A 10,318-nucleotide genomic window follows, 5' to 3' on the forward strand; every position below is an offset into this window, starting at 1 on the left:
AAGATAAGACTAGTAATGGCAAGCAAGTTGACAATATCGACGCCCACAACTACTTTGTGTTCTACTCGTGCATAGTAACTACGCATAGACCTAGCTCATGATGCCACTGTTGGGGATCGTAGCAGAAATTAAAATTTTTCTACGCATCACCAAGATCAATCTATGGAGTATTCTAGCAACAAGGGGAATAGGAGTGCATCTACATACCCTTGTAGATCGCAAGCGGAAGCGTTCAAGTGAACGGGGATGATGGAGTCGTACTCGCCATGATCCAAATCACCGATGACCAAGTGCCGAACGGACAGCACCTCCGCGTTCAACACATGTACGGTTGGGAAGATGTCTCCTCCTTCTTGATCCAGCAAGGGGGAAGGAAAGGTTGATGAAGATCCAGCAGCACGACAGCGTGGTGGTGGATACAGCAGGATCCCGGCAGGGCTTCGCCAAGCACAAGCGGGGAGGAGAGGTGTTACGGAGGGAGAGGGAGGCGCCAACAGCAAGGTGCGGCTGCCCTCCCTCCCTTCCACTATATATAGAGGCTAGGGGGCGCATGCCCCCTTGGAGATCCCCTCTAAAAGGGGGGGCGGCGGCCCCTGGGGGCAACGGCCCCCTTAGGGTTTCCAACCAGGGGGGCGCATGCCCCCTCGGGGGGCAACGGCCCCCTAGGGTTTCCAACCCTAGGCGCCTTGGGCCCTTGGGTGGGGCGCACCAGCCCATCAGGGGCTGGTTCCCACGCCACTTCAGCCCATGGGGCCCTCCGGGATAGGTGGCCCCATCCGGTGGACCCCCGGGACCCTTCCGGTGGTCCCCGTACAATACAAGTAACCCCCGAAACCTTCCCGCTGGCCGAAACTGGACTTCCTATATATAAATCTTTACCTCCGGACCATTCCGGAACTCCTCGTGACGTCCGGGATCTCATCCAGGACTCCGAACAACTTTCGGGTTACTGCATACTAATATCTCTACAACCCTAGCATCACCGAACCTTAAGTGTGTAGACCCTACGGGTTCGGGAGACACGTAGACATGACCGAGACGCCTCTCCGGTCAATAACCAACAGCGGGATCTGGATACCCATGTTGGCTCCCACATGCTCCTCGATGATCTCATCGGATGAACCACAATGTCGAGGACTTAATCAATCCCGTATTCAATTCCCTTTGTCAATCGGTACGTTACTTGCCCGAGACTCGATCGTCGGTATCCCAATACCTTGTTCAATCTCGTTACCGGCAAGTCACTTTACTCGTACCGTAATGTATGATCCCGTGACCAGCCCCTTGGTCACATTGAGCTCATTATGATGATGCATTACCGAGTGGGCCCAGAGATACCTCTCCGTCATACGGAGTGACAAATCCCAGTCTCGATTCGTGCCAACCCAATAGACACTTTCGGAGATACCTGTAATGTACCTTTATAGTCACCCAGTTACGTTGTGACGTTTGGCACACCCAAGGCACTCCTACGGTATCCAAGAGTTGCAGAATCTCATGGTCTAAGGAAATGATACTTGACATTCAGAAAAGCTACAGCAAACGAACTATACGATCTTTGAGCTAAGCTTAGGATTGGGTCTTGTCCATCACATCATTCTCCTAATGATGTGATCCCGTTATCAATGACATCTAATGTCCATAGTCAGGAAACCATGACTATCCTTTGATCAACGAGCTAGTCAACTAGAGGCTCACTAGGGACGTGTTGTGGTCTATGTATTCACACATGTATTGCGATTTCCGGGTAATACAATTATAGCATGAATAATAGACAATTATCATGAACAAGGAAATATAATAATCATTTTATCATTGCCTCTAGGGCATATTTCCAACACTGAGAACCCCGTTGCAGACAACTTATCTAGGTTAGAGAATGTTCTTGATGACCCACTACCTATTGATGATAGCTTTCTGATGAACAATTAAATGTCATAAGTACTTCTCGTAGTACCCCTTGGTATGCTGATTATGCTAATTACATACTCCCTCCGTTCCAAAATACTTGACTTCCATTTGTTTAAATATGGATGTACGTATATACTAAAACATTTCTAGATACATCTATATTTTAACAAATGAAAGTCATGTATTATGGAACGGTGGGAGTAGTTGCTAAATTTATACCACCTAGCTTCACATACCAACAAAAGAAAAAGTTCTTCTATGATTTGAGACATTACTTTTGGGATGACCCACATGTTTGTAAAGAAGGAGTAGATGGTGTTATTAGACATTGTGTACCTGAGCATGAACAGGAGCAGATCCTACGCAAGTGCCACTCCGAAACTTATGGAGGACACCACGCGGGAGATAGAACTGCACATAAGGTATTGCAATCCGGTTTTTATTGGCCTACTATCTTCAAGGATGCCCGTAAGTTTGTCCTTTCTTGTGATGCATGTCAAAGAATTGGTAATATTAGTAGACGTCAAGAAATTCCTATGAATTATTCACTTGTTATTGAACCGTTTGATGTTTGGGGCTTGGATTATATGAGACCTTTTCCTGCCTCTAATGGATATACACACATTTTAGTTGTTGTTGATTACGTTACTAAGTGGGTAGAAGCTATTCCAACTAGTAGTGCTGATCATAACACTTCTATTAAAATGCTTAAAGAAGTTATTTTTCTGAGGTTTGGAGTCCCTAGATATTTAATGACTGATGGTGGTTCACATTTATTCATGGTGCTTTCCATAAAATGCTTGCTAAATATGACGTCAATCATAGAATTGCATCTCCGTATCACCCACAGTCTAGTGGTCAAGTAGAATTGAGTAATAGAGAACTCAAATTAATTTTGCAAAAGACTGTCAATAGGTCTAGAAATAATTGGTCCAAGAAACTTGATGATGCATTATGGGCCTATAGAACTGCATATAAAAATCCTATGGGTATGTCTCCATATAAAATGGTATATGGAAAAGCATGTCACTTACCTCTCGAACTAGAACATAAGGCATATTGGGCTATTAAAGAGCTCAACTATGATTTCAAACTTGCCGGTGAAAAGAGGTTATTTGATATTAGCTCACTTGATGAATGGAGAACCCAAGCTTATGAAAATGCCAAGTTGTTTAAAGAAAAGGTTAAAAGATGGCATGAAAAAAGGATACAAAAGCGTGAGTTTAATGTAGGTGATTATGTATTTCTATACAACTCTCGTTTAAGATTTTTTGCAGGGAAACTTCTCTCTAAATGGGAAGGCCCCTATGTTATCGAGGAGGTCTATCGTTCCGGTGCCATAAAAATCAACAACTTCGAAGGCACAAATCCGAAGGTGGTAAACGGTCAAAGAATCAAACATTATATCTCAGGTAATCCCATAAATGTTGAAACCAATATTATTGAAACCACCCCGGAGGAATACATAAGGGACACTTTCCAGAACGTTTCAGACTCCGAAAAGGAATAGGTATGTTGTACGGTAAGTAAACCGACTACAAAACAATTTTTAAGGCAATATTTCTCTGTTTTGGAATATTTCGAAAAATGGAAAATTAAGTAGCAGTCCGGGAAGGACACGAGGGCCTCACGAGGGTGGAGGGCGCGCCCTACCCCCCTGGGCGCACCCCCCTACCTCGTGAGCTCCTCGTGTGCCTTCCGGACTCCGTTTTCTTGCACAATACGTATTTTGGTCGGTAAAAATTCATTATATAATCTCCCGGGGGTTTTGACTCCCGTATAACGCAAAAATCTCTTGTCCTTGTTTTGAGCTGTTTTCTGTCAGGGTTTTCAAGGCCAGGCACTATGTCATCTCCCTCCTCCTCCAATCATGAGGGCAATGATGCTTGGCTAATGAAGATAGAGCTGAAGAGAGAAGAACCTATGGAGTTCAATAAGGATGAAGGGATCAAGAAGGCCGTGGAGGACCAAGTTCCAGCAATAGAAGACACCCTTCAACTGGATCATAATCTTCTTACCCCTACAGATATTGAAGCTTTCAAGATGATTGAGTTGGCTCGTGTCGGTGTCAAAACCGGCGGATCTCGGGTAGGGGGTCCCGGACTGTGCGTCTAGGCCGGATGGTAACAGGAGGCAAGGGACACGAAGTTTTACCCAGGTTCGGGCCCTCTCAATGGAGGTAAAACCCTACGTCCTGCTTGATTAATATTGATGATATGGGTAGTACAAGAGTAGATCTACCACGAGATTAGAGAGGCTAAACCCTAGAGGCTAGCCTATGGTATGATTGTTGATGTGTATGTTGTCCTACAGACTAAAACCCTCTAGTTTATATAGACACCGGAGAGGGTTAGCGTTACATAGAGTCGGTTACAATGGTAGGAGATCTGAACATCCGTATCGCCAAGCTTGCCTTCCACGCCAAGGAAAGTCCCTTCCGGACACGGGACGGAGTCTTCAATCTTGTATCTTCATAGTCCAGGAGTCCGGCTGAAGGTATAGTTCGGCTATCCGAACACCCCCTAATCCAGGACTCCCTCAGTAGCCCCCGAACCAGGCTTCAATGACGATGAGTCCGGCGCGCAGATTGTCTTCAGCATTGCAAGGCGGGTTCTCCTCCAAATTCCGTGTACCTGTTTGAATAAAGTCTGGTTTCTTGTAGATGTTGCGCTCCTTGGCTTCTACGCCCAATAATGGCCGTCTCCCATGTGTCAAACGAATATGAAAAGTCTGAGCGTTTTTACATTCACACCCCTAGCCGCGTAAATGAGCTGCCCTATTTAAGGGGACGAGGATTTAGATCCAATCCACACCTTCTCCCCTCCACGGGTGTTCATCAGAGCGCATCCGACAAAGGTCCATTCCACCATGGCCAGCCGCCGCAACTCCTCCGCTCGCCCTTCCAGCCCGAAGCCTGGATATTGGGAGAGATGTTCCACTCCGCATAGCGAGCTAGTGATGCTCCAGACCAAGGGATTTCTCCCCCGGCCTATATGGTCCCGGTTCGAGCCAGTCTTGCCGTCTACAACGGCGGAGAGCAAGCAGAGAATGCCCCTAATCCATCCAAAGGAGAGCGGGTGTGCCTTGTCCCTTACTTAATAAGGGGGCTCGGATTTCCCATCCACCCATTTCTCCGGGGGCTGCTGGAGTTCTACGGCCTCCAGCTACATCATCTCACGCCTGCCTCGGTATTGCATATCGCGGGCTTTGTAGCCCTCTGCGAGTTGTTCTTGGGTATTGAAGCTCATTTCGGACTATGGAAGGAGCTATTTTGCCTCGTGCCCCGTTCCAAGAAAGGGTCAATGTATCAAGTGGGCGGAGCCGAAGTATGGCGCATCGCCGGGACCGGATATCTGTCCGGAACCCCAAAGAAGGCGTCCGAAGATTGGCCCTCGGAATGGTTCTATATAGAAGACGTCCCGCTGCCGGATCCTGTCCGGATCGGCCTCCCAGAATTTGGTAGTGCTCCCTTAAATAAGCGCCTAAGCTGGCGTCCACAGAGCCCTCAAAGGGAAAGTGACAGGGACATCGTTTACCTGATGGGCCGAATAAGATTGTTGGCCCATTCCGGACTAACCATTATCAGAGTTATGGCCGAATGCATCATGCGGGGGGTGCAGCTGCTTCAGTATAGAAGTCACCCCATGTGGGATTTCAACGGGGAGGACGACGCCACCCGCTACGGCCGTAAAGGGCCGGATTCAGTTGCCGCTCAATTAAAGATCTTGTCCACTTTGTACAAGGGAGAAGAGGAGGAATTTCTCCGCGTCAACCCACAGGGTGGATTCTCTATGCACAATCCCCCAAGCTGGGTAAGTGGTTGCATTTACTTTCTCATCCGTTTAGTGTTCCCATTGTTAAATACTTAGTCTGATGACTTCAACGCGGGAACTGCGCCGGGCTGTTAAGGAAATAAGCAGCCCGCCTCCACAACCCGAGGACCCAGGACAGTCTCTCGACCCGGCCTCTCAAGAGGATCCGGACATATCTGTGGAGCTGATTGATGGAGTGTTCCATCAGTTGAGCGAGGGCAACGCCTTGGTGGCCATTACGGCCAATTACCCAGGGCTAATCCTGACGCCCCAGGTACTTGAGATCGAAGTCCCAGTACCCCGGATAGGGGTCCGTCCACACGTGTTCAATTTCCTGACTGCAACCGAACTCTGCAGGGGAGGTTTTTGAGGCAGAAGGCCGAACCTGTGGCGAAAAGCCAACGAGGGGCCGCAGGGCCCCGTGGGCAGAAAAGAGGTGCGGTCCGGACCGAGGCATCAGCGCAAAGGTATGGCGCGCCCCTTTACCCCAGTTGTTATACCTTCGAGGCACATTTGACACCCGTGCCCTCTTCAGGACAAAGAGACCTCGCTGGACTATATCCGGAGAGGCTGCCAATCGCGCCTCCACCAGCCAGGCTCCAAAGCCTGGTCCGGGGGCGGAGGCGAACGCAAGCCATGTGCCGGACGTTCCTCCGACGGAGGATGTGGACGGGTTGTCTGCCACCAACTCTGAGGTGGAAAGCGCCATGAACCACAGGCGTCGCCGGACAATTCTTCGCGACGCTTGCTTCTCCCAAGAGGCGTTAGATGCCTTCAATTCGGGAGATGCGCACCTCCGTGCCGCTCAAAATGGTCTAGCCAGAGCCACGGAGCAATATGTAAAATACATACGGGTAAGAAAATTTTGGTAAATATATATGTAGCAGTAGCCCCCGAGACTTGAAACAGTTAGAATAACTGGTTTAAGGATCATTTGATATGCAAGTTCTTACAGAAAAGAATTCCCTACTGCCCCAGGAGCTGGAAGAGTGCAAAGCCCAACTGGAGGCCGCACTAGCCGCGGCAGGGGAGCCTAAGGAGGCCCCCTCTGGTAATATACATTTCGAAAGATAAGTATTTTGCGAAGCACAGCTTTGGTGCGAATCTGACAAATAAAATTGCAGATGGCGCCAGATTGAATCCGGAAAAGCAAGATCTCCTACGCCAGCTAAAGGATGGTGAGAGGGTGCTATTAAAGGTGATGGGGGAGAAGAACGTTCTCCAAGATGCCAACACCCGGCTGGGCGTCGAGCTGAAAGATGTTCGTGCCCAGCTATCAGACTCCGTGAAGGAGAATCAGCGGCTTCGGCGCGGCATATTTAGTAAGTGCTTGAACGAACCTTTTGAAAGAAAGTTCGGAGGGGAAGTCGACTGACAGAGCAATGTTTGTAGGTGTGTTAACAGGTCGTCCGGCGGAGGAGATGCCCGGTTCCATGGGTGACCTTCTTCCCGAGCTCTCGCAACTGCTCGATCGAGTTCGGCAGGCGATGCGAGGTGTCGCCCAGGCCCTGTGGCCATCCGTCTCCATGCCCGAAGGTATTGGAGAGCTTGCGGAGAAGCTAAAGGGAGCACGGCGGCGCTTCCAATTGTGGAAGATATCATCCTGCCGTCAAGGCGCTAGGGAGGCCTGGGCCATGGTGAAAATGCGATACTCAAAGGCTTGCCCCAACCACATGGCCGAGGTTGGTCCTATAGGGCCCGATGGGAAGGGGATCCCTGTAAGCTTAGTCTACGGCCAAGTAGAGTTGGCCGCAAAGTACTCCCAGCAGGACTGTAAATTATACAGCCTGTTAGATGGTATTGAAGAGGAATACAATCAGTCAAAATAACTATGTAATTGAATTGACATTTATAATGCCTTCTAGACGGATTGTAATCATTTGTCATGGCCGACCTTTTTGCTTCAACCTCGGGGCCTGACGGTCCGGAGTGTGTCTGAATTCCCATGCGGTTATATAGGAACCGGGGAATGCGTGGAGACCAGGCGTAGGGGTCATTAGTGCGCGAACAGACAAGTGCCCGACTAGTTATGTTATATTGCATGGTTAGTAAGAAACATCTTCTAGGGAGAATAGTTCCGTTAGGGGTTCCTTTCCCTGGGGGGGGGCATGCCCTAAAGTGCATGTCCATGCTGCGAAAAGAAACGCAGGAAAAACTCCTGGGGGCACATAGATAAAGAAAAAGATCATCTTTAGTTCACCGACCGAATATTCTCTTAAGAACGCTAGCTTTCGGCTTCACCCAGTCTGAGGTACACGTCCGGCTTATCCGGCAGTAACAATCGCAGAGGTACTCCCTTTACCACCTAGCCGAATAATCGGGAACGTAGGGGTAAGCACAGGAGCCAGGCAACCCAGCTTGGCCAAAACTTAAGTCATATCGATGCATATAATGGCGAATAAAAGGTACGTGCGGAAGTTTGACACATGTGTTAGGCATGAATCCCGTATAAATAAGCTTCTGTTTAAAGAAGCCCCCAGGTTTACTGAGCGCGGATAGCGCGTTAATTTGTGAGCCTTTAAAGGTTATAAGAGAGAGAAAAAGGGAGAAGGAGAGAAATGTAAGATGGACAGTATATAAAAAATGGACAGAGTAAGGAGACAAACACAGGATCCGGCGCTAGGCATAGAATCTTCGGAGATGGGCTGCGTTCCATGGGTTCGGCTCGAGTCGGTTATCCGATGCGTTTCGCAGGCGGTACACTCCACCAGTCAGGACTTGGTCAATTATGAAGGGACCTTCCCACTTGGGCTTGAGTTTGTCCTTTTTCTTGTCCGGCGGGCGTAGAACTAATTCGCCAATGTTGTAATTTTTGGCCCGTACTTCTCTGCTTTGGTATCTTCGAGCTTGCTGTTGATAGAATGCGGAACGGGCTTTCGCCACGTCACGCTCCTCCTCTAATGTGTCCAAATTGTCCTGCCGATCGAGCTCAGCTTCTCTTTCCTCGTACATGCGCACTCGAGGTGAGTCATGAATTATGTCGCAAGGCAGAATTGCCTCTGCGCCGTACACCATGAAGAATGGTGTGTATCCGGTGGTGCGATTCGGCGTGGTCTGCGGCCCCCAGAGTACGGAGTCGAGCTCCTCTACCCAGTGCGTGTTAGATTCCTTGAGGGACCGCACTAGTCTGGGTTTGATGCCGCTCATGATAAGACCATTTGCATGTTCGACCTGGCCGTTAGTTTGTGGGTGATAGACGGAAGCATAATCGAGCTTTATGCCCATGTTTTTGCACCAGAGTTTTACCTCGTCATCCGTAAAGTTCGTGCCGTTATCAGTGATGATGCTGTGGGGGACGTCGTAACGGTGTACAACCCCGGATATGAAGTCTATCACAGGTCCGGATTCGGCCGTCTTAACAGGCTTGGCTTCTATCCATTTGGTGAACTTATCCACCATGACCAGTAAGCATTTGTGCTTGTGGGTTCCGCCTTTAAGGGGTCCAACCATATCAAGCCCCCAGACCGCAAAGGGCCAAGTGATGGGGATAGTTTGGAGGGCGGTGGGTGGCATATGGCTTTGGTTTGCAAAGAGCTGGCAGCCGGCGCATCATTGGACTAAGTCCTGAGCGTCTGCCCGGGCCGTCGGCCAATAAAAGCCTGTACGGAAGGCCTTGCTTACCAGGGACCGGGCTGCAGCGTGATGACCGCCAAGTCCAGCATGGATTTCAGCCAGGAGATTCCGCCCCTCCTCTTCGGAGATGCACCTTTCAAGGAATCCGATAGTGCTTTTCTTATAAAGCTCTCCCTCGTGGACTCTGTAGGCTTTGGATCGCCGCACTATGCAGCGTGCCTCATTTTGGTCCTCGGGGAGTTCCTGCCTAGTAAGGTAGGCGAGGAATGGTTCTATCCACGGGGCGATGACGGCCATTATTACGTGGGCTGAAGGTGTTATTTCAATGGCAGAGCCTCCGATTGTGTCAGAATGTTTGGTGTCGGGCAGTGCGGTTGGGTCCGGGCAGTTATTGTTCGGCTCCCCTTCCCATGCCACGGATGGCTTGAAAATCCTTTCCAAGAAGATGTTGGGGGGACTACATCGCGTTTTGCACCTATGCGTGCCAGGACATCTGCCGCCTGATTATTTTCCCGGGCTATATGGTGAAATTCAAGTCCTTCGAACCGAGCTGACATTTTTAGGACGGCGTTGCCGTAAGTTGCCATTTTTGGATCCTTGGCATCAAAGTCTCCATTTATTTGGGAGATTGCGAGGTTCGAGTCCCCGCGCACCTCTAGGCGTTGGATGCCCATGGATACTGCCATCCGGAGACCATGTAGAAGGGCCTCATATTCGGCTGCATTGTTGGAGTCCGTGTACAGAATCTGTAGTACGTATTGAACTGTGTCTCCTGTGGGGGACGTCAAAACGACGCCAGCCCCCAGTCCAGCCAACATTTTGGAGCCGTCGAAATGCATGATCCAATTTGAATATGTGACGTACTCTCTAGGGAGTTCGGCCTCCGTCCATTCTGCGACGAAGTCGGCCAAAACTTTTGACTTGATGGCTCGTCGTGGCTTATAAGTTATGTCGAACGGGAGGAGCTCGATGGCCCATTTCACAATCTGGCCCGTTGCGTCACGGTTGTTTAAAATGTTGTT

The sequence above is a fragment of the Triticum urartu genome, chromosome 5A, assembly GCF_056163025.1.
Source record: "Triticum urartu cultivar PI428250 chromosome 5A, HENAU_Tu73, whole genome shotgun sequence".
Lineage (NCBI taxonomy): Eukaryota > Viridiplantae > Streptophyta > Magnoliopsida > Poales > Poaceae > Triticum > Triticum urartu.